The sequence below is a fragment of the Sus scrofa genome, chromosome 11, assembly GCF_054392235.1.
Source record: "Sus scrofa isolate SSC_HxYL_T2T_F1_AM1 chromosome 11, Sscrofa_HxYL_maternal_Yorkshire_Landrace_v2.0, whole genome shotgun sequence".
NCBI classification, from domain to species: domain Eukaryota; kingdom Metazoa; phylum Chordata; class Mammalia; order Artiodactyla; family Suidae; genus Sus; species Sus scrofa.
In genome coordinates, this window is record NC_139393.1 from 68,960,701 (window position 1) to 68,982,546 (window position 21,846).

A 21,846-nucleotide genomic window follows, 5' to 3' on the forward strand; every position below is an offset into this window, starting at 1 on the left:
CAAACAACGTGGGTATGACCACCTGGTAACTCAACTGAAAGAGGAGAAAAAAGAGAAAGCATTCATGGAAAAAAATGTATATCTCAGCAATTTCTAGACACAAAAGACATTAAATTCTGACTTTGCAGTTTGACATAATTCTCTTAGTCTTTTATTAGCCACTAGGAAGGATTTTTATAAAGTAATTCTGTAATATGTACAGTATTCGGCCATCTGTTGACACCACACAAGTTTTGAGTATAAATAGATGGAAAAGTGGTTAAAAATCAGGCTACATGTTGCATAACGTCTTGCCCCATGTCTTTTTCTTTATGTGTTTTAATATGTTCAGTAAGATATTTTAGGTAAAAGGCATAGAAATTATAGAGCAATACCAGCCACAGAATCAAGAAATATATCAAGCGTTATCTCCAAAAGATTTTAGAAATAATCTTGTCACAACTTATCAGCCACTAAATTTAGTGATGATCATTAAATAGCTTTTTATTCCATTATAATCTTATTTTCTTTCATAAGGCTGATCATTGAAGAATAGACTATTGTAAAGAGTATCAAAAAAGGCATCAAATCTTCTTTTGTCCTGTTGAAGCTGAGCTGTGTTTCTCACCTTTTCTGTGCTTGTTAAAAATGAAATGAAAAATCAAATGACTATCTAAAGTGGTTCTTAAAAGGACTGTATCACAGATCCTGTGAAATCCTGCCTGATTTAAGTCCTGTGAGTACCTGCCTCTTTTGAGATGGCAAATGCTTTGCTCACAGAACAGTGCACTCTTCAGGTCTAGACGTCCATGCAGTCTCGTTTATCACAGTGGGCATGACAATATAATCTCCACACAGTGTTCATTTTTTCTCCAGTGCGATCTGGGCATTTTAAAAACCAATTACTCGATGATGAGCCCTTCAATCTTCTCATAATTTTTACTCCCAAAACTTACTAAGCACAAACTGGACTTTACAATGGGTAGGAAATCCTCTAGGATCCAGTGAAATCCCAGAGGCATTATAAAGCAAATGGCTGCAGATGATAAGTATTTGAAGAAAACATCATTAAAGACACAACTGGGAAAAGTATATGTTTAGGGTCCACAAGCACAATGCAGCCAAGATTTCCTTCTACTCACTGCTTCCAGAAATGGCTAAAGAGATCATGAGAACGTCTCTCTATTATAGTTTTCATTGTGGTTCTCACTGAAACAGGGACTTGAGATCAAATATTCAGCTAAGGGGACAGAAAGAAGTCTGAGTATGAGACAAATATTTTCCCCTGTCTCTATCTATAGAAAGGAGCACTGAACTGATACCTTACTAGCTGTGTGCAATCCTTGTGTCCAGAACTTAATTTTTAGATATCAACCCTCTATCAAAAGAGTTTCTTTCTTTTTTTTTTTTTTTGAGAGAGATAAGGCAAAATATATTATTTTTTTTGTCTGGGACTGAAAATTTCTTTCTTTTTTTTTTATATTCCCACTGTACAGCAAGGGGATCAAGTTATCCTTACATGTATACATTACAATTACATTTTTTCCCCACCCTTTGTTCTGTTGCAACATGAGTATCTAGACAAAGTTCTCAATGCTATTCAGCAGGATCTCCTTGTAAATCTATGCTAAGTTGTGTCTGAGGAGCCCAAGCTCCCGATCCCTCCCACTCCCTCCCTCTCCCATCAGGCAGCCACAGGTCTTTTCTCCAAGTCCATGATTTTCTTTTCTGAGGAGATGTTCATTTGTGCTGGATATTAGATTCCAGTCATAAGTGATATCATATGGTATTTGTCTTTGTCTTTCTGGCTCATTTCACTCAGTATGAGAGTCTCTAGTTCCATCCATGTTGCTGCAAATGGCATTATGTCATTCTTTTTTATGGCTGAGTAGTATTCCATTGTGTATATATACCACATCTTCCGAATCCAATCATCTGTCGATGGACATTTGGGTTGTTTCCATGTCCTGGCTATTGTGAATAGTGCTGCTTTGAACATGCGGGTGCATGTGTCTCTTTTAAGTAGAGTTTTGTCCGGATAGATGCCCAAGAGTGGGATTGCGGGGTCATATGGAAGTTCTATGTATAGGTTTCTAAGGTATCTCCGTACTGTTCTCCATAGTGGCTGTACCACTTTACATTCCCACCAACAGTGCAGGAGGGTTCCCTTTTCTCCACAGCCCCTCAGCACTTGTTATTTGTGGACTTATTAATGGTGGCCATTCTGACTGGTGTGAGGTGGTATCTCGTGGTAGTTTTGATTTGCATTTCTCTTATAATCAGCAATGTTGAGCATTTTTTCATGTGTTTGTTGGCCATCTGTATATCTTCTTTGGAGAAATGTCTATTCAGGTCTTTTGCCCATTTTTCCATTGGTTGGTTGGCTTTTTTGCTGTTGAGTTGTATAAGTTGCTTATATATTCTAGAGATTAAGCCCTGGTCGGTTGCATCATTTGAAACTGTTTTCTCCCATTCTGAAAGTTGTCTTTTTGTTTTCTTTTTGGTTTTCTTTGCTGTGCAAAAGCTTTTCAGTTTGATTAGGTCCCATGGGTTTATTTTTGCTTTTTTTTCTGTTGCTTTGGGAGACTGACCTGAGAAAATATTCATGATGTTGATGTCAGAGAGTGTTTTGCCTATGTTTTCTTCTAGGAGTTTGATGGTGTCCTGTCGTATATTTAAGTCTTTCAGCCATTTGGAGTTTATTTTTGGGCATGGTGTGAGGGTGTGATCTAGTTTCATTGCTTTGCATGCAGCTGTCCAGGTTTCCCAGCAATGCTTGCTGAATAGACTTTCTTTTTCCCATTTTATGTTCTTGCCTCCCTTGTCAAAGATTAATTGACCATAGGTGTCAGGGTTTAATTCCAGGTTCTCTATTCTGTTCCATTGGTCTGTCTGTCTGTTTTGATACCAGTACCACACTGTTTTGATGACTGTGGCTTTGTAGTATTTCTTGAAGTCTGGGAGAGTTATGCCTCCTGCGTGGTTTTTGTTTCTCAGGATTGCTTTGGCAATTCTGGGTCTTTTGTGGTTCCATATAAATGTTTGGATTGTTTGTTCCAGTTCTGTGAAAAATGTTATGGGTAATTTTATAGGGATTGCATTGAATCTGTAGATTGCTTTGGGTAGTATGGCCATTTTTACAATATTGATTTTCCCAATCCAGGAACATGGAATATCTTTCCATTTCTTTACATCTTCTTTGATTTCTTTGATTAAAGTTTTATAGTTCTCAGCATATAGGTCCTTTACCTCCTTGGTCAGGTGTATTCCGAGGTATTTGATTTTGTGAGGTGCAATTTTAAAAGGTATCGTATTTTTGTATTCCTTTTCTAATATTTCATTGCTGGTATACAGAAATGCAACTGACTTCTGAATGTTAATCTTATATCCTGCTACTTTGCTGAATTTATTCATCAGTTCAAGTAGTTTTTGGGTTGAGTCCTTAGGGTTTTCTATGTATAGTATCATGTCATCTGCATACAGTGACAGTTTGATCTCCTCTCTTCCTATATGGATGCCTTTGATTTCTTTTGTTTGTCTAATTGCTGTGGCTAGGACTTCCAAAACTATGTTGAAGAGCAGTGGTGAGAGTGGGCATCCCTGTCTTGTTCCAGATTTGAGTGAGAAGGCTTTCAGTTTTTCCCCATTGAGGATTATATTTGCTGTGGGTTTCTCATAAATGGCTTTGATTATATTCAAGACTGTTCCCTGTATACCCACTTTGGCGAGGGTCTTGATCATGAATGGATGTTGGACTTTGTCAAATGCTTTTTCTGCGTCTATTGAGATGATCATATGATTTTTGACTTTTTTTTTTTTGTTAATGTGGTGTATGATGCTGATTGATTTGCGTATGTTGAACCATCCTTGTGAACCTGGGATGAACCCAACCTGGTCATGGTGTATAATTTTTTTGGTATGTTGTTGGATTCAGTTGGCTAAGATTTTGTTGAGAATTTTTGCATCTATATTCATCAATGATATTGGCCGATAGTTTTCTTTTTTGGTGGTATCTCTGTCTGGTTTTGGAATGAGGGTGATGGTGGCCTCATAGAATGTCTTTGGGAGTATTCCTTCTTCTTCAACCTTTTGAAAGAGTTTAAGGAGGATGGGCACCAATTCCTCTTTATATGTTTGATAGAATTCACCTGTGAAGCCATCTGGTCCTGGACTTTTATTTGTAGGGAGTGTTTTTATGACCTCTTCAATTTCATTTCTAGTGATCAGTTTGTTCAGTTGGTCTGTTTCTTTTTGATTCAGTTTTGGCAGGCTGTAAGATTCTAGAAACTTGTCCATTTCTTCCAGATTGTCAAACTTGTTGCCGTATAGTTGTTCATAGTATTCTCTTATGGTTTTTTGTATTTCTGCTGTATCTGTTGTGATTTCTCCTTTTTCATTTATAATTTTTATTATTTGGGTTCTTTCTCTCCTCTTTTTAGTGAGTCTGGCCAGGGGTTTGTCAATTTTGTTTACCTTTTCAAAGAACCAGCTCTTGGTTTTATTAATTTTCTCTATTGTTTTTTGAGTCTCTATTTTATTGATTTCTTCTTTGATCTTTATAATTTCCTTCCTTCTGCTGACTTTAGGCCTTTTTTGTTCTTCTTTTTCTAATTCATTTAGGTGGAGGGTTAAGTTGTCATTTTGGGATCTTTCTTCTTTTTTGAGAAAGGCCTGTATTGCTATAAATTTCCCTCTGAGCACTGCTTTCGCAGCATCCCATAGATTTTGTGAGGTTGTGTCTTCATTAACATTTGCTTCAAGGTATTTTTTAATTTCCTTCTTGATTTCCTCATTGACCCATTGTTTTTTTTAGTAGCATGTTGTTTAGTCTCCATGTAGTAGGTTTTTTCTCTTTCCTTTTCCCATGGTTGATTTCTAATTTCATGGCATTGTGGTCAGAGAAGATACTTGAGATAATTTCTGTGCTCCTCAATTTATTGAGATTAGCTTTGTGTCCCAATATGTGGTCGATTCTTGAGAATGTTCCATGAGCATGTGAGAAGAATGCGTATTCTGATTTTTTGGATGTAGTGTCCTGAAGATATCAATGAAGTCTAACTTTTCTATTGTTTCCTTTAGGATCTCTGTTGCTTTATTGGTTTTCTGTCTAGAGGATCTGTCCATTGATGTGAGGGGGGTATTAAGGTCTCCTACTATGATTGTATTCTCATCAATATCTCCCTTTATGTCTGTTAATATTTGTTGTATGTATCTGGGTGCTCCTATATTTGGGGCATATATGTTGACGATAGTAACATCCTCTCCTTGGATGGATCCCTTAATCATTAAATAGTGTCCTTCTTTGTCTTTCTTTATGTCTTTTGTTTTAAAGTCTATTTTGTCTGATATGAGAATTGCAACTCCTGCTTTTCTGTCATGTCTATTAGCGTGAAATATTTTTCCCCACCCTTTCACTTTCAGTCTATATGTATCTTTTGTCCTAAGGTGAGTTTCTTGTAGGCAGCATATTGAAGGTTTTTGCCTTTTTATCCACTCAGCCACTCCGTGTCTTTTGATTGGGGCATTCAGTCCATTGACATTTAAGGTGATAATTGATAGATGATTATTTATTGCCATTTTGATCCTCGTGTTCCAGTTGATTCTATGGTTCTCCATTCTTCCTTTCTTCCTTTCTTTTTTTTTGTTTGGATGGTCTCCTGTTATTATCTGCTTGAGTGTTTTTTTTTTTTCATTTTTTGCGAGTGTAATATTTGGTTTTGGCTTGTGGTTGCCCTGTTTTTTAAGTATGCTAACCCCTTCCTATAATTGTGTGTTTTAGCCTGATGGTCCTGTAAGTTCAAACACTTCATTACTATATTAAAATTAAGAAGAGAAATATACAAAGAAACAAACAAAAAGGGTTATTTACTTCCTAACATCCCTTGCCCACATTTTATGGTTTTGATGACTCTTTTTTATTTTTTTCTTTTTAATTTTATTTTGTTTGAAGCATGTTCATGATTAAATCTGTATGCTGGCTTATTTGAGTGACTGCTCTCTGATTGCAGTTTCCTTAGTCCTAGTTCTTCCTCTTCTTTTTCTTTTCTTTTTTCTTGCCTTTCCTTCCTTTCTTTTTGGTTTAGAGAAGCCGTTTCAGTATTTCTTTTAACCTGGGTTTTGTGTTGCTGTATTCTTTAAGTTTTTGTTTGTTGGAAAAAAAATTTATTTCCCCTTCTATTTTAAATGATATTCTTGCTGGATAGAGTATTCTAGGTTGCATATTTTTTCCTTTTAGCACTTTAAATATCTCTTGCCATTCCCTCCTGGCCTGTAGTGTTTCTGTAGAGAAATCAGCAGATAACCTTATGGGGGTTCCCTTGTAGGTAACATTCTGCTTTTCTCTTGCTGCCTTTAGGATCCTCTCTTTATCACTAACTTTTGCCATTTTTATTATGATGTGTCTTGCTGTGGGTCTATTTGGGTTCAATTTGTTTGGGGCCCTCTGTGCTTCCTGTATCTTGAACCCAGTATCCTTTAGATTTGGGAATTTTCCATCGATAATTTCTTCAAATATATTTTCCATTCCCTTATCTTTTTCTACTCCTTCTGGAATTCCTATTATGCGTAGATTGGCCTGCTTTATATTATCCCATAGGTCTCTTATATCGCTTTCCAGTTTTTTTTTTTTATTCTTTTTTTTTTTTTTTTTTTGTCTTTTTGCTATTTCTTTGGGCCGCCCCCGTGGCATATGGAGGTTCCCAGGTTAGGGGTCTAATCGGAGCTGTAGCCCCCGGCCTACGCCAGAGCCACAGCAACGTGGGATCCGAGCCGCGTCTGCAACCTACACTACAGCTCACGACAACGCCGGAACGTCAACCCACTGAGCAAGGGCAGGGATGGAACCTGCAACCTCATGGTTCCTAGTCGGATTCGTTAACCACTGCGCCACGATGGGAACTCCGCTTTCCAGTTTTTTGATTTGGTTTTCTGTCTGCTGACCTGATTGGGTGATTTCCATTATTCTATCTTCCATATCACTGATTCGTTCTTCTGCATTATTCATTCTGGTTTTTACTGCCCTTAGTTCAGTTTGCATCTCTGCAAATGAATGTTCTAGTTTTTCTTGGCTCCTCCTTATATTTTCTAGTTCCTTTCTGAGGGTATCTGCATTACTGTTCATATCTTCTCTTAATTCCTTCAGTATTTTCACTATTTCTCTTTTGAACTCCAGGTCTGTCAGACTGCAGAGATCTGTTTCATTGCTGACTGTTTTAGGTGAGTTCTCCTGTTGGTTTGACTAGGGGTGGTTTCTCAGCTTTTTCATCTTGCTTGTTGTTTTCTTTCTCCTGAGGGAGTTGTACTCTCCGTGATCAGGCAGTGTTTGCCTTGTCACTGCCGTGGAATGTTTCCTGAGAGCTGGCGTTGTTGGTCAATCTTTTTTGAGGCAGTGTGGCTTTTCTGGAGTGTTGATGGGGCTAACAGTGTTTCTTTGAAGCAAAGGAGGACTTCCTGAGGGCAGACAGGACTGGTAGGTCCACACCACGATGGTAGCAGATTTCACTCGGTCATGCAGAGCTTGCTCTGGTGTTTTTAGGCTGTGGGGTTCTTGCAGGGGTTTGGCAGTGTTGGGCAGCTGTTCCTCAGGACTTCAGTGCCCCCTGGGGGCTGGAGCAGCTATCTGGGTCACTGAGAACTTAAGAGGCTCTTCCCTAGGGCAGCCCAACTCAGAAGGATGGCCTGAGAATGTAGGCAGATCTTTTCACAGTCTGTCCAAGCTTGTTGTAGCTTTTCTGGGCTGCAGAGGCTCCTCCAGGAGGCTGGTGGTGCTGAGCAGCTATTCCGTGGTAGTGGGGCACCCCCTGAGGGCTTGGGTGGCTAGCAGGGCCGCTGAAAACCCAAGAGGCTCCTCCCCAGGGCAGCCTGACTCAGAAGGACCATCCGAGAATTAGGCAGATCTTTTCACGGCCTGGCTAGGCTTGTTCTAGCTTTTCTGGGCTGCAGGCCTTTTCTCGGGGGCTGGTGGTGTTTGGTGCTGCTCTGCAGAGGTGTAGCCCCACCAAAGGGCAAGCAGGCCTGTGCAGGGACAGCCCCTGTGGTGGTTGGATTCAGGCAATTGTTGAGGCCAGCCCTCCAAGATGGCAGGCAGCCCCAGGTCCGGCGAGAGCATAGGGGGTGGCGGGGTGGGGGGATGCACTGGGAAGCACAGCTTTCTGCTAGCTAGTGGGCCGGTAAGCTTGCTGTGGCATGGGGAGTATTCTATGGGGACCCACCCCTTCTTCTCTCCCCTCCCCAGCATGGGCACAGACCAGGCTCTTCTCCCAGGTTCCCTCTGATGTGGCTTTTCACTTCCCCGCCCCTAGAGTATTGCTCCCTTCCTCTGCGACAGCTTTGTTTTCTAGTCTCCCAGGCAGTCTCTGCCCCATCAAATTTGACAGACCGTTTTCTAGACCTCCCAAGCAGTCTCCGGTCCGCCCCGCCCCCCCAGCCCTTTCCTGGGGACTAACCTTTGGAGGCGAGGTCTCGGTGCCCAGCCCCCACCCAGGCGTCTCAATTTTTGGTGACTGTGCCCGTAGTTCAGATGGTCCGTTCGGTTCTTGATCGGCTTTTCAGTACTCCAACTTACTGCTACACTCTTCTCTGCATCTGGAAATTCCTCCAGTTCGTTTGATCTTTCCCCCAAGTAGGTGACTTTCCAGGGTGCGGGATCCCTTTCTCCGCAGTTCCCTTTTGGGAGCGCCTGTCCTGCTCAGATTCACCTTCTCTCACTCTCCTCTTTTCTCCCGTTCTGCCGAGTAATGTCATGAACTTCTTGCTATTATTGGAGTTTAGGTTCTTCTGCCAGCGATTGGTTGCTGTTCTGTGCGAGTCATTTATTCTGTAGATGTGCTTTTTTTGTTGTGTTTGTGGGAGAGGGCGAGCGTGTCCCCCTACTCCTCTGCCATCTTGTCTCCTCTCCCGAAAGTGTTTCTTAGACGAATGTCTGAATCCAGAGCTGGGGCAAAGTATGTGCAAGATGAAACCAGAACATCTTATTGTGCCAGAAAGCAGGCAAGTGCTCAGGAGTATAATAGAAATCTGTCAAAATAACAAGAGTTAGCGTGACAGGGTTCCCATTGGCTAAAGCTGAAGATGACTAGAGTATCAGAATAAATGAGGACCCACAATGGATTGTAAGCCATTGAATAAAGTAGGAGATAAGCAGAGATACATATAACTAGAGAAATGATCACATTTTCTTAAATTAGTGTGCAGACTGAGAAATATGGAAGGGGAGGGATGGGGTACAAGAAATAGCCTTGTTAACTGTGGTAATAAATATTGATTCAGGCAAGAGACACAGAATATAATGTCTGAAGGAACAGTTGCAGGCTGTTTGCAAGGTCTCAGTGTCTCACCACAGACTGCACAGTATAATAACAAGGGGGAAAATAGTAACTGCACAGTGGAGAAAGCAAATAGCATATTCATCTGATGAGCCACATTAATCTCATCAGTAAAGAGCGTATAGACATCATGAGTCTGGCATAGGATACCCTAAGAAAGACACCTTATCACACCTATGTTATTCCAGTTGGAGCTGCAGAACCTGAGTCTAATCATGAGAACATATTAGTCAAATCTAAATTAAGAAATTTGATTAAATGTGTAATTTTATAAAATTACTAGCCTGAAGTTTTCAAAAATGCTGGTATCATGACAAGGTAATGCTAAGAAACTCTTGCAGATTGAAGGAGGTAAAGGAGAGATGAAAATTATAAATGCAGTTGTGACCCCAGATTTGGAATAAGGACTATAGATTAGATGAAAATATTATCTTAGTGTGAAATTTCCATAACTTATTCCTACATTTATTTCCTGAACTCCCAGATACTTAGTTTTATGAGTTGTATTACTGTTTCTTCAACATCATGATCTTTTTTTTTGGCCGGGGCATGCAGCAGCTTGATGTGTGATCTCAGTTCCCACACCATGGATTGAACATAGTGCGGAAGGCACCAAATCCTAACCACTAAACCACCGGAGAACTCCCTCATGTTTATTTTTAGAGAAAAATTTCTTCATCTGAAATGTTTTGATCCATGTTTTCTATTTTCTTCTATAGTATCTTTGTTGTCACAGTTTTTTATAGTTGCTATTCCTTTTGTTTCACCCAATTGTGAGGTATTCTTTGGGCAGGGTTCCCAGTTCAATAGAATTCTTTTATGTGGATTTTAGTGTGGAGAAGTGCATTTTCTCTAGTGGAAGATGTTGGCAGTTAGGTAAAAAGTTTGGTTGCTTTTCTTTCATTGATGCATGTTCCTTAATTTTACCTTTCCACTCTGTCCTTTCACTACCCTGACTCCAGGTCAAATAAGCAACTGACCTTTTTTAGAACCAGAATTTCCTTCCTTATTTCTGTTAGCAGATTCCTCAGAGGTTCCAGATGCTGAGCCCTTCAAAACATGTTTAAATTATACAGTCTTATTTTCACTGCTGATGATGACAGAGAAAATAGCATTGCTGAAATGGAAGCTAGGAATGTATAATGTAAGAATATCCTGACAATTGTATTATTTCTGCTTTTCCTGTGTTTTTACCCCTTTGAATAATAACGTGTGCTTGCTGTGAGTGGTGGAGCCCGCCTACATTAGGCTGGAAACTTATCATTGAAGTCAATAAAACTAATGACTTTAGGTAATGTTTCTTTGAACGGGCTCTTGATCAAGAGTATAGCAGGTGTCTGCCAGTTTTTTTGTTTGTTTGTTTGTTATTTGGTTTATTTTTATTTTTTGGAAATTCAGAGGTCTCCTATCTTTTCGTGGAAAACCACCTTCACCTGTGATTAATCCTCAATTACATTCCCCTCTTCTCAGCATTTCATGCCTGAAGGCAGAATTTATCCTACCCAGTTGACTGTCCCACACTTCTTCCTCAATTACATGGTTGCCCAGTGGTGGCCCAGCACATCTGTACACTATTAGACTGTGGATCCCTTGAAGGCAGGAGACTCCTTTATCTCTCCAGCCACATAGAGATTTAAGAGTTCACTCTCTCGGTTAACTTAATTGAGCAGGGTGGATCACATTTAAGTTTTAGCCCAGTCCTTGAATTTTTAGTGTGTCCTGAATTGAATGTATGCTGAGACAATTTAGCTGAAGGATCTTCAATCTTCTGTGTAGAGCAATGGGAGAAATGTGTTCTTTTTTTTTCCCCCAAAGGAAGTGGGTAGAAAGAAAGAAAAAAGAAGTAAAGAATAAATAAGACAGAGCAAGTAGGGAGGCTGTCTGCACCACAAGACAGAAAACTAAAGCTGGAATCCAGACCACACCAAGAACCATTGTAGTTTTAAGGAATATGATTAACACATAGCTTTAGGTATTCACAATGTTACAATGGAATACAATATACATTTTTTTTGGCTCTCCAAAATTGAGTATGTTAAAATATATACAGTGTGTGTGAGATTTTGTCTTTATGAACGTGAAGGAAAGACTGAGTTACATGATGGGGTCAAAACAATTTGAGTTAAGGACTATATGCACTGAACACATACACAATTTTGGAAATTAAAATAAACTAAATCAGAAGAAGCAGAAACTGAGAAGGATGACCACAAAATTACCAGTCTACAGATAATTTCAGTAGGATTTTCCAGAAAATGTGGATTGAAGACATGTCTTTAATCTAGTGTATGAGAAGCAGAGTGTCTTTGCTGATTTCTTAGGTTTATTTCTGTCTCTATATAGGCACAGCCCCTCTCACATAGCAGGCTATATATTTGCTTAAGCCGTGAGTCCAAGATGTTATATCTATACAGTCTTTGCTGGTTGTGGAACTAAATATCCAATGGAATTATGTTAGCATTGAAAGGCAGACTATCAAAATTGGAAAACACCTAAGTGCCAAACAATAGAGAAATGGCTAAACAAATCATAGGATGTATGTTCTATTTGTACATGCCACAATTATGAAGATTGAAAATATCTATAAGCTGATGTCCATTTCTCTAAGACACCATGTCATGTGAAAAAGATGTGTTGCCAGAAATACAGATACAATAATCCTATTTTATGAGAAAGCTTTGGGTGCATATATAGCAAGTTAGTGATAGCAATTCCCCTAGTGAAAAGATTTAATTGGGTATAGGAGTTCCCGTCGTGGCGCAGTGGTTAACGAATCCGACTAGGAACCATGTGGTTGCAGGTTCGGTCCCTGCCCTTGCTCAGTGGGTTAACGATCCGGCGTTGCTGTGAGCTGTGGTGTAGGTTGCAGACGCGGCTCGGATCCCGCGTTGCTGTGACTCTGGCGTAGGCCAGTGGCTACAGCTCCAATTAGATCCCTAGCCTGGGAACCTCCATATGCCGCTGGAGCGGCCCAAAGAAATAGCAAAAAGACAAAAAAAAAAAAAAAAAAAAAGATTTAATTGGATATAAAAGTAGACTTTTAATTTCTACTTCATATCCTTCTATATTTTAAAAGTATTGTAATGAGGGTTAATGTATATAAAAATTCATATAATATGTATTAAAACATAATTTAATATATATACACAGTATAAAATAAAACCTCTGTTTGGGGGACATGGCTAATTGAGTGAGTACAAAATGCTGTTACAAACAATTAAAATACTAAATATAGAAATTCTGTGTGTATCCATTTATATATGTGTATATGTATTGAATACCGAACTAATAGGAAAGAATGAGAAATGAACACTCACAGATACATTCAATAAATGGGAAGAGGAAGGAGTGCATGTCAGATAGGAACTGTAGCAGATGAATCTTTGTTGGATACAGATGTGCTTATCAGACTGGGAAATAAAGCATTACAAATAGATGGTTGGGATTCCCTTTTTATTCAGCTTTTTTGCAGCATAATTTGATAAGGTCACATTTACCAATTTTACTTATACAGTTCAACGAGTTTTGATAAATGCACGGTTGTAAATCCACCACCACAATCAAATATAGAACCCTCTCAGCAGGCCAGAAACCTCTCTGGCGGCCCTTTGGAATCCATATCTTTCTGTGGCAGGAAGCTCCTGGGAACCACTGATCTGATTTCTATCCTTATAATTTTGTGTTTTCTAGAATTTCATATAAATGGAATTATACATTAGGTAGTGTTTTGAATCTGCTTTTTTTCACTTAGCGTAATGCTTTTGAGATTCATTCTTTCTGTTATCCCCACCAGAAGTTCATTCCTTCTTTTCACTGGTAGTATCCTAACATGCGGGCAAGCCACAATAGGTTTATTTATTAACCAGTTAAAGGATGCTATGGTTGTTTTGAATTTGGAGTTATTCGACATAATGCTGCTATAAATGTTTAGGTACCAGTTCTGTGTGGATATAATTTTCATTTCCCTTGACTATCTAGGAATGGAATTGCTAGGTCATATAGTAAGTGCATGTGTGAATTCATAAGATAAACTACCAGTCTGTTCTCCAAAGTGGCTGTGGTAATTTACATTTTCATCAGAAAGGTATCAGAATTTAATTGGTTTATATCCTTGCATAACTTGGTGTTATTACCATATAAACCATATCTTTATTTTTGTATTACATTCTAATAGATATGTAGTGATATCTCATTGTAATTTCAAATTTAAACTCCCCTAATGATAAATTGTGTTAATCATTTTATGGTTGTCATTTTTATTGTTTTTGGTGAATCTGTTCAAATCTTTTACCATTTTTTAACTCAATTTTTTTTTTTTAAATATTGAGTTGTAAGAACTTTATATACTCTGGATATAAGTCCCTTGTCAGATAAATTATTTGTAAATATTTTCTCTTACTATATATTGGTTGTCTAATTTTCTTAATGGTAATCTTTGAAGAGCAAGAGTTCTTAATTTTCATAAAGCCCAATTTTTCTATTTTTGCTTTTTTTATTATCTCCATTTTTTGGCATTGTCTAAGAAATCTTTGCCTCTGTTCATAAAGATTTTCTCATAAATTTTCTTCTCGAAGTTCTAGAGTTTTAAACATTACATTTAGGTCTGCGAATTATTTCAACATTTGTGATCTATTAATATTTGTATGATTTGAGAAGCAAGGATCAACAGGTTTTTTTTTGGTTCAAGAATGCCCATTCTTAAGCATAGTGTATTGAAAAGACAATTCTTTCACCTCTGAAACCAATTACTATAAGAAGTTAGTTGACTATATATGAGGATCAATACATGCTTGGACATTCTGTCCTGTTCCACTGGCCTGTGTCTCTCCTTACACCAGTGCCCTCCTATCTTGATTAGTGCAGTTTTATAATACAGATTATACAGTAAGCTTTCTTTTTCTCACCTCTAAACAGGCTTTAAAATTGATTTAGTACCTTCAGGTTCATTTTTTTTTTTTTTATAATTTAAGGTTTTATATCTGATTTCAAAATATATACATGGTCATCTTCCAACAGATTTTACAAATTTGAAATATAAATATCCCATATATGCAAAATTTGTGAGAAATAATTGATCAAGTTTATAACTTTAGGAACTTATTGAGTAAATTCCAAATCATTATAATAAATATTTTGAAGATTTGAAGAAAAAGGAATTTTTTAATGTTAGTTTGTGTTATTTTACTTACTAGTCATTGAATAATATCCCTTTCTTGACAAGATAGGTAAGTACATGGATAGACAGATCTCCATTATTCTCTTTCTTGATAATGAACTTTATAATTAATAGCAAAATATCTTCAAAACACTTTGAAAATTGCCTATGTTTGCTATTTCTGTAGGTAAGAATTTTTATTTCAGATACAATTCACATAAGATCACATAGGATAAAACTCACTTTTTTTTTTTTTTTTTTTATGTTGTTGAGTCTCCATGTAGTAGGTTTTTTCTCTTTCATTTTCCCATGGTTGATTTCTAATTTCATGGCATTGTCGTCAGAGAAGATACTTGAGATAATTTCTACGCTCCTAAATTTATTGAGATTCGCTTTGTGTCCCAATATGTGGTCGATTCTTGAGAATGTTCCATGAGCATTTGAGAAGAATTTTTTTTTTTTTTAATCGTAAAGTGCAGTGGACTTAAAATACTATATTGGTTTTGGGTGTACAACATAGTGATCTGATATTTAAATATCCTATGTAAAGATCACTATGATAAGCTAGTAACCATCTGTCACTAGACGAAGTTATTACAGTATTATTGACTGCATTCTTTATATAGTACCTTACATCCCTGTACTTATTTTATAACAACAAGTTTTGTACCTCTTAATCCCCTTCACCGATTTTGCCTAACTCCTACCCCTCTCCCCACTGGAAACCAGCAGTTTGTTCTCTGCATCTATGAGTCTGCTTCTGTTTTGTTTTGTTTGTTCATTTATTTTTGTTTTGTCTTGTTTTTGGATTCTCAATATAAGTGAAATTATATGGCATTTGCCTTTCTCTGACTTATTTCATTTAGCATAATACCCTTTAGGTCCATCCACGTTGTCACAAAGGCAAGGTTTCATTCTTATGGTAATCTTTTTAAAACCAAGTAGTGTAATTAGTAAGTCCTCCACTTTTGTTCTTTTAAAAATTATTTCGGTCATTCTTAAGCTTTTGTATCTCCTTGTTAATTTTAGAATCAGCTTGTCAATTTCAATAAAAATGCCTGCTGGGATTTTGGGGGGATTATATTGGAGCTGTGGATCAATTTTGGAAAAATTGAAATCTTAACAAAGTTTAGCCTTTTGGTTCATGAACATGGGATAGCTCTTCATTGCATTAGGTCTGTATTAATTTCTCTCAACAATCACTTTTCATGTCCAACATATAGATCTAGCATATTTTATTAAATCTATTTTTGATAATTTCATGATTTGATTTATTATAAATGGTATTGTGTTTTTACTTCAATTTACAATTACTTTTTGCTTATATATACAAGTAAAAATTATTTTTGTATCTTGACCTGGCGTTCTGTAACCTTGAAAAACTCGTGTGTTAATTATTTTAATTTTCTAGAGGAGAAACAAGTTTGTTTTTTTTTTTTCCAACCTTCATGCCTTTTGTATTTTTTCCTTCCCTTATTATATTTACTTAGACCTCCAGTAAAATGTTGAATGGAAATTGTTACATTAGGTATCTTAACCTTGTGGTCAACCTTAGGGGAAAATCATTTGGTGTTTTCACAATTTAATATGATATTTCTATAGCTCTACACCTCTTATTAAATAGGATTTTGCAAAGCTGCTACTAGTGAAATAAGTCAATAAAGTTTTCTATATTACTTATACTGTTAAATAACATTATGTTCAGTTACGGTTTTTTTTAATGCACCTATGCTGGGTTATTTAAAATATATTCTTTATTAGTTCATATTTATGGCATTATACTAATCTCTTTATAAAAATATGTGAAAATTGATTAATGACCTAGGATATTAGGAATATGATAGGCTTCTGTGGAATAGACAAAGTGAATCTTCTTCCTAGTGAGGATTTGAGGACTGACTATTCATTTCTATCATCAAATACATACCCTTTCATTAAATAATTGCAGCTCTTTTGATGTCTTTCCCCTGTTTAGATTTGCCCAACCCTTCAACTTCTAATACAATTCATTTTTCTTGAGCTAATAAGGCTATGCCTAGACTTTGTTGATTTCTTTTCCAGATTTGCAATATCCATTAAGGGAGTTATGATGAGTCTTTATGATGAGTCATTAATACAACAAACTCTGGGCATTATTTGCTAACTAGTTTATATAGACTAAAATATCAATTCCTGTTAAAGTTGTGCTATTTGATACTATGTGTTGTTGGATGAAGGGATGATCAAAACTGGAGCATCTGTCACTTTTTCAATATCTCCATTGACTCAGTAGCTCTGATTGTATTTGGGGTATAATTTCCTCTGCCACTGTTATGTATGAGCTTCCAGTAGTACCAGCTTTTTGAGTCAAGTGTGTATATTCACCAGCTAGAACTTTCAATATGCAGTGGTTTTCCCTTTGCCTTCATGTGTTATAGTGGTCTTCACAGCTTTCAGTGAACACTGTTGCTATATTACAATAATATCCAGAAAATATACTTTGTCTCTAATCTAAAGCAGACTATGGCAAATTTATGTAAATGAGAAAATTGAGAATCACAAATATTTACTTCCACAGTCTCATTGCTGACATTAGGTTATGCGTAAACATTTAATCCACGTATGAGTTAAATTCTACCAGTTTTTCTCTAATTTCTGAGGAAACTCAGATATGTATTGATTGCCCTTATACACTGTCTTTGATAATTTGATTTGTTCTAATAATACACGTACCTATGGCAGTAAGTGGTACTTTTATTATTCATATTGACTTGCATTTATTCAACCTAATTTTGTATATTTGTTTATCCCCACTGAAGTCCTTAGTAATTTTTGATTGTCTATTAAATTCTGTTTTAAAATCGATATAGCACCTTTGTCAACAATATGACACAGTAAGTAAATTGTTGATGATAAGACAATTACATTTCATTTTAAATTCATACCTACTATATTTTACTTCTCTTCTAAATAGATTCAAGTCCAAGTAGAACTGCAGAGAATTAAGTAAATATTTTTGAAATAAACTCTATAGTGGGAGAAAAGCGAACACATCTTGATGTGAATCAGGAGGTTCAGATTATCCTTCTGGCCAAGGCACTGCCTGACTCTCTAAATTTGGAAAATTCATGTGGTTTCTTTCTGTCTGTCTCCTTGTCAGTAAAATAAGGTTGGATTCATTATTCTTTCAGCTCCTTTTCTTTGAACTCGGAAAATCTATGACTTCAATTTATGATTGTCTTTACTCTATGACAGTTGAACCCTTGAAAAATATTCTAGGTGTGGCCCATTGACTCAGTTTATGCCTCGGAAACTTCACAATTGATGTGGTCAGTTTTATTATTTAGGAAAATATGCAGAGTTCTAATTGTGGGAACTCCGTGTTGATCTGAAGTGTGTTTGTTGCTGTTTCTCATAATCAGTTCATCCTGGAAGATTTTATTTTAAGTATTTTTTTGTTATCACTGATATCATTTACACTAGATCTTGTAATTCCTTACTGAGTGTAGAATTTCTCTAATTCTCCAGTGCTCATATTTTTACTACATTAGGCAGGCATGCTGATCATTCAATATTTTGGAATTTTCCACTTTGAAGTAGATGTTGTAGGCTTTCAGGATAACTCAATAACAAAGGGGCTGATTTTCCATTTGACATATTGTAACTATAATTTTATTAAGAAATTTTCCTTCAACCACAATAGGATTCTGTTCTCACAAATGTCTCTATTCTCAGTGATTTCTAAAATGCATATCCTGCAAATGAAAAGTGTCATCTGATGAGAAGATACTTTCAAATGTTTTAGACAAAATACCTATTTTAGTTTGAAATTCATGGTTCAATAATTGTTTTATGAGTAGCTGGTATTAAAATATCAATTGTGATTCAGCATTAGGTTCTTAAATAGAAAATCAGAAAGTAGAAATTGACCAGGTGTTCCTGAAAAACCACATAGTAGAATTCATGGTTGAGGAATTTAGGAACTTCTGGGAAAAATAAACCTAAGAGACTGAAATTTGAGTGAATTTATGAAAATCCAATATAAAAGTTTTCATATTAATGGATAAAAAAAGAAAACACATATTGCAGGAGTAATAGTGGGTATCACACATTGAATTTCCAGTGCTGGTGGAAATGTTAAATGACACAGTCACTGTGGAAGACAGATTGTCAGTTTCTTATAAAGCCCACCACAGCCAAGCACTTTGACCTCACAATGATGCTCATACATTTTCCAACTGATTTGAAAACTGAGGCTCACATGGAAATTTGCAGATGAGCAATTATCGCAGTTTTATTCATTCTTGCCAAGAATTAGAATCAACCGAAATGTTCTTCATTAGGTGGATGGGTAAACAAACTGTGGTACTTTCATATGATGGAATACCATTCAGCAGCAGAAAGGAATGAGCTATCTTGACATGTAAAGACATGGATGAATCTAAAATAGATATTGATAAATGAAAGAAGCCAGGGTGAGGTGACTATATACTGTATTACCCCATTTACTTTTATTATTTCCATTCTGGACAAGGCAAAATCCTAGAGAAGACAAACTGATCAGTAGTTTTTAGGGTGCAGAATGGGAGTAGGGAGGCATTGCATAGGAGAAATACAGGGCATTGTTTAGAGCAGAGAAACTATACAGTATGAAAGTATAATTATGGATACATAACAGTATGCACTTGTCAAAGTCCATTGGGCTTTGCAACATAAAAGTGAACGTTAGTGTATGCAAATTAAAAATGTATATTTAGAGGTCAAGGGAATCCCACGATGGACTGCAGAATGTGTCAAAACTATCTAACTGTGTTATAGCCTTACTGAAGGGAGTGTGGGGGAAAGGGGCTGACCTAAGTAACTTTGAAATTGAGTGGATTCTATAAGATTAAAGGTGAAAAGAACCGTGTATAAGCATTGCAGACTGATTAATCCAGTGTTTTATATAGTGATAGAGATTAACAGTTTGGAAGCCACCACACCTGTATATTGGAATTGAGTAAGTAAATGATTGGGTAACAGATGATGGGAATCAGGTCTTTCTGTGTAACAGAAGGACATTACAGACAAGCAAGGAGCAGAGGCTAGAATGAGCCATGTTGTACTGCGTTCGATTTGGAAACATCAGTATGAACTCATGTTAGCTTAGTGTAAATAGAGATAGTGACCCACAAAAATATTTTTAGATATGTGTTTATGCAAGTTAGTATAAGTACGTATATTTATTTGATTTGCCAGCTAAGAAAGCCCAGAAACAATCACACTCCAGTAGCAGTGAGCACAGTTGGTACCCAGCTTTGATTTTTAATACTGTTCTCCGATAAAAGGATTAACAACTCCATGGAGAAATGCTAGATTCTAGGAAGGGGGCATAAAATATGCAAATGAGCTTATGGCATCTTAAAGTGTTAGAAAGTAAGGAGATGCTAAACACACGTGCACTAGCACACACACACACGCACACACACACAAAGGGGACGTGTCAAAGGGACAAAGGAGCCAAGTGAAAAGTCCCCAACAGGCAAAGCTGCAGCAAATCGGTTGATTCACCTGATTGTAGCATCTCCTCAAACTACAAGGTCATCAAAAACTTGAAGATCTGTGAAGCTGTGACAGGCAAGAGGAGCCAAAGGAAGCAGGACAAGAACGTGTAATACGGGATCCTCGATGGGATCCTAGACAGGAAGAAAGCGTTTATGAAAAGATAATGAAATCTGAATAGGGGCTTTAGTTAACAAAATAAATGCAGAATAAATGTACTGGGTTACAACCCAAAGTATAAAGGATCTATGAGTTCATATTGGTTTTTTTTTTTTTTGATTGACTGTATCAATAAGAAAATGGGATGAACTCTACAGAACAAACTCTTTCCAAAGATTATGGTATGAAAACTGGGGGTGGGGGAGGAATAATTTTACACTGGAGAAACTTGAAAAACACTTCCCCAGCCAGGTGATCAAGATTAGCATCAACATTGATGAGTCTTGTTAATGTACATGGCCTTATGTTGTGAAGAGAACGGCATTTTCCTTTCCAGCCTTCTCCAAACCTGTGGTCTCCGTCTGACCACGGGGAAGCAAGCATGAAAATCCCAATGGAGGAGTTCCCATTGTGGCGCAGGAACCGTGAGGCTGTGGGTTCGATCCCTGGCCTCACTCAGTGGGTTAAGGACCCGGCATTGCCGTGAGCTGTGGTGTAGTAGTAGACAGCAGCAACAACTCCAATTAGACCCCTAGCCTGGGAACCTACATACGCCGCAGGCGCAGCCCTATAAAGACAAAAGACAAAAAAAAAAAAAAAAAAAAAAAAAAAATCCCAATGGAGAGATATTCTACAAAACATCTAACCAGCACCTTTCAGATCTGTCAAGGGCATCAAAAACATGAAGATTTGCCAAACTGTTGCAATGAAGAAGAATCTAAGGGAACATGACAACTAAATGTAAATGGGTATCCTTGATGAAATCCTGTACAGGAAGAACCATTTTTGAAAAACTAATGAAATCTGAATAGGGGCTTTAGCTAACAGAATAAATGAAGCCGGAAGAAAAAAATAAAATGAAACATTTAAAGTAGTATCTTTCTGTAGCGGATGTCATAATAAAAAAATTAAGAATACAGTAGATTCATGTGTGCCAATATGGAAAATTGTCAGAAATATGGTATGTGAACAAAAAGCCACAAGCCACATCATTGCAAGTCATTTAATGCAAAGATTTAAACACACAGGTATACCTTCACACAAATATTTGTAACATCCTGAAATACATTTACTTTAAGGATAGCAGAGGCATGTAGAGTTGTAGCAAATGGCTTCCATGTAGACATACATTTTTTCCCTAACTTTTTCTCTTATTTGAATACTTTAAAATGAGCATTCATTGGCAGATATCTGTAAATTACTTATGACTTAAAGTAAACTTTTTGTCTATGTTTTAACTTTTTTTTTTCAGCTACCAAACCTTCCTTAAACAGTCATTTCTTTTAACTACTGTAACATCAAGTATTTTTTTCCAGGGTGTCCTCTGTTAAGCATGTAAACAAGAATAAGTTGCTCCTGGGTTAAAAAGAAAAATGAGAAAACAAAACTAAACCAAAAGCCTCCCTAATGCCTATTAGTTACTCCATATCTCTTTTTTCTTTTGCTGCCAAGCTACTTGAAAGCATTGTCTACCCTCATTGTTTCTGCTTTCTTATGTATTTTTCTTACTGTCAGTTCACAGCAGACCACCTTCTGTTTTTACTGCTCTATTCAATATAATGTTATGACAGCCTCCCTGATGAAAGCAGTGTAGTAGGGAAGTAAGAGCTCTGGGCAGATGAGGGCTCTGCAGCTGGGAATCTGCATATTCCCCTTGACTTTCCTATTCTTTATCCTTAGGCTGTTCCTAAAATAAGGGTTAGGACTATA

General features: G+C 37.0%; 1 protein-coding gene and 1 long non-coding RNA gene across 4 annotated transcripts in view; both read left to right on the forward strand.

Moving 5' to 3' along the window:
• Nucleotides 1–21,846, forward strand: part of GPC5 (glypican 5) — a 1,359,194-nt gene that overhangs the window by 1,135,393 nt on the left and 201,955 nt on the right. The gene's annotated exons all lie outside the window — the stretch shown is intronic.
• LOC146398668 (uncharacterized) lies at nucleotides 14,911–20,994 on the forward strand. The gene is made up of 2 exons (XR_014820114.1): nucleotides 14,911–20,538; nucleotides 20,761–20,994. It is a non-coding gene; the product is annotated as an uncharacterized LOC146398668 (long non-coding RNA).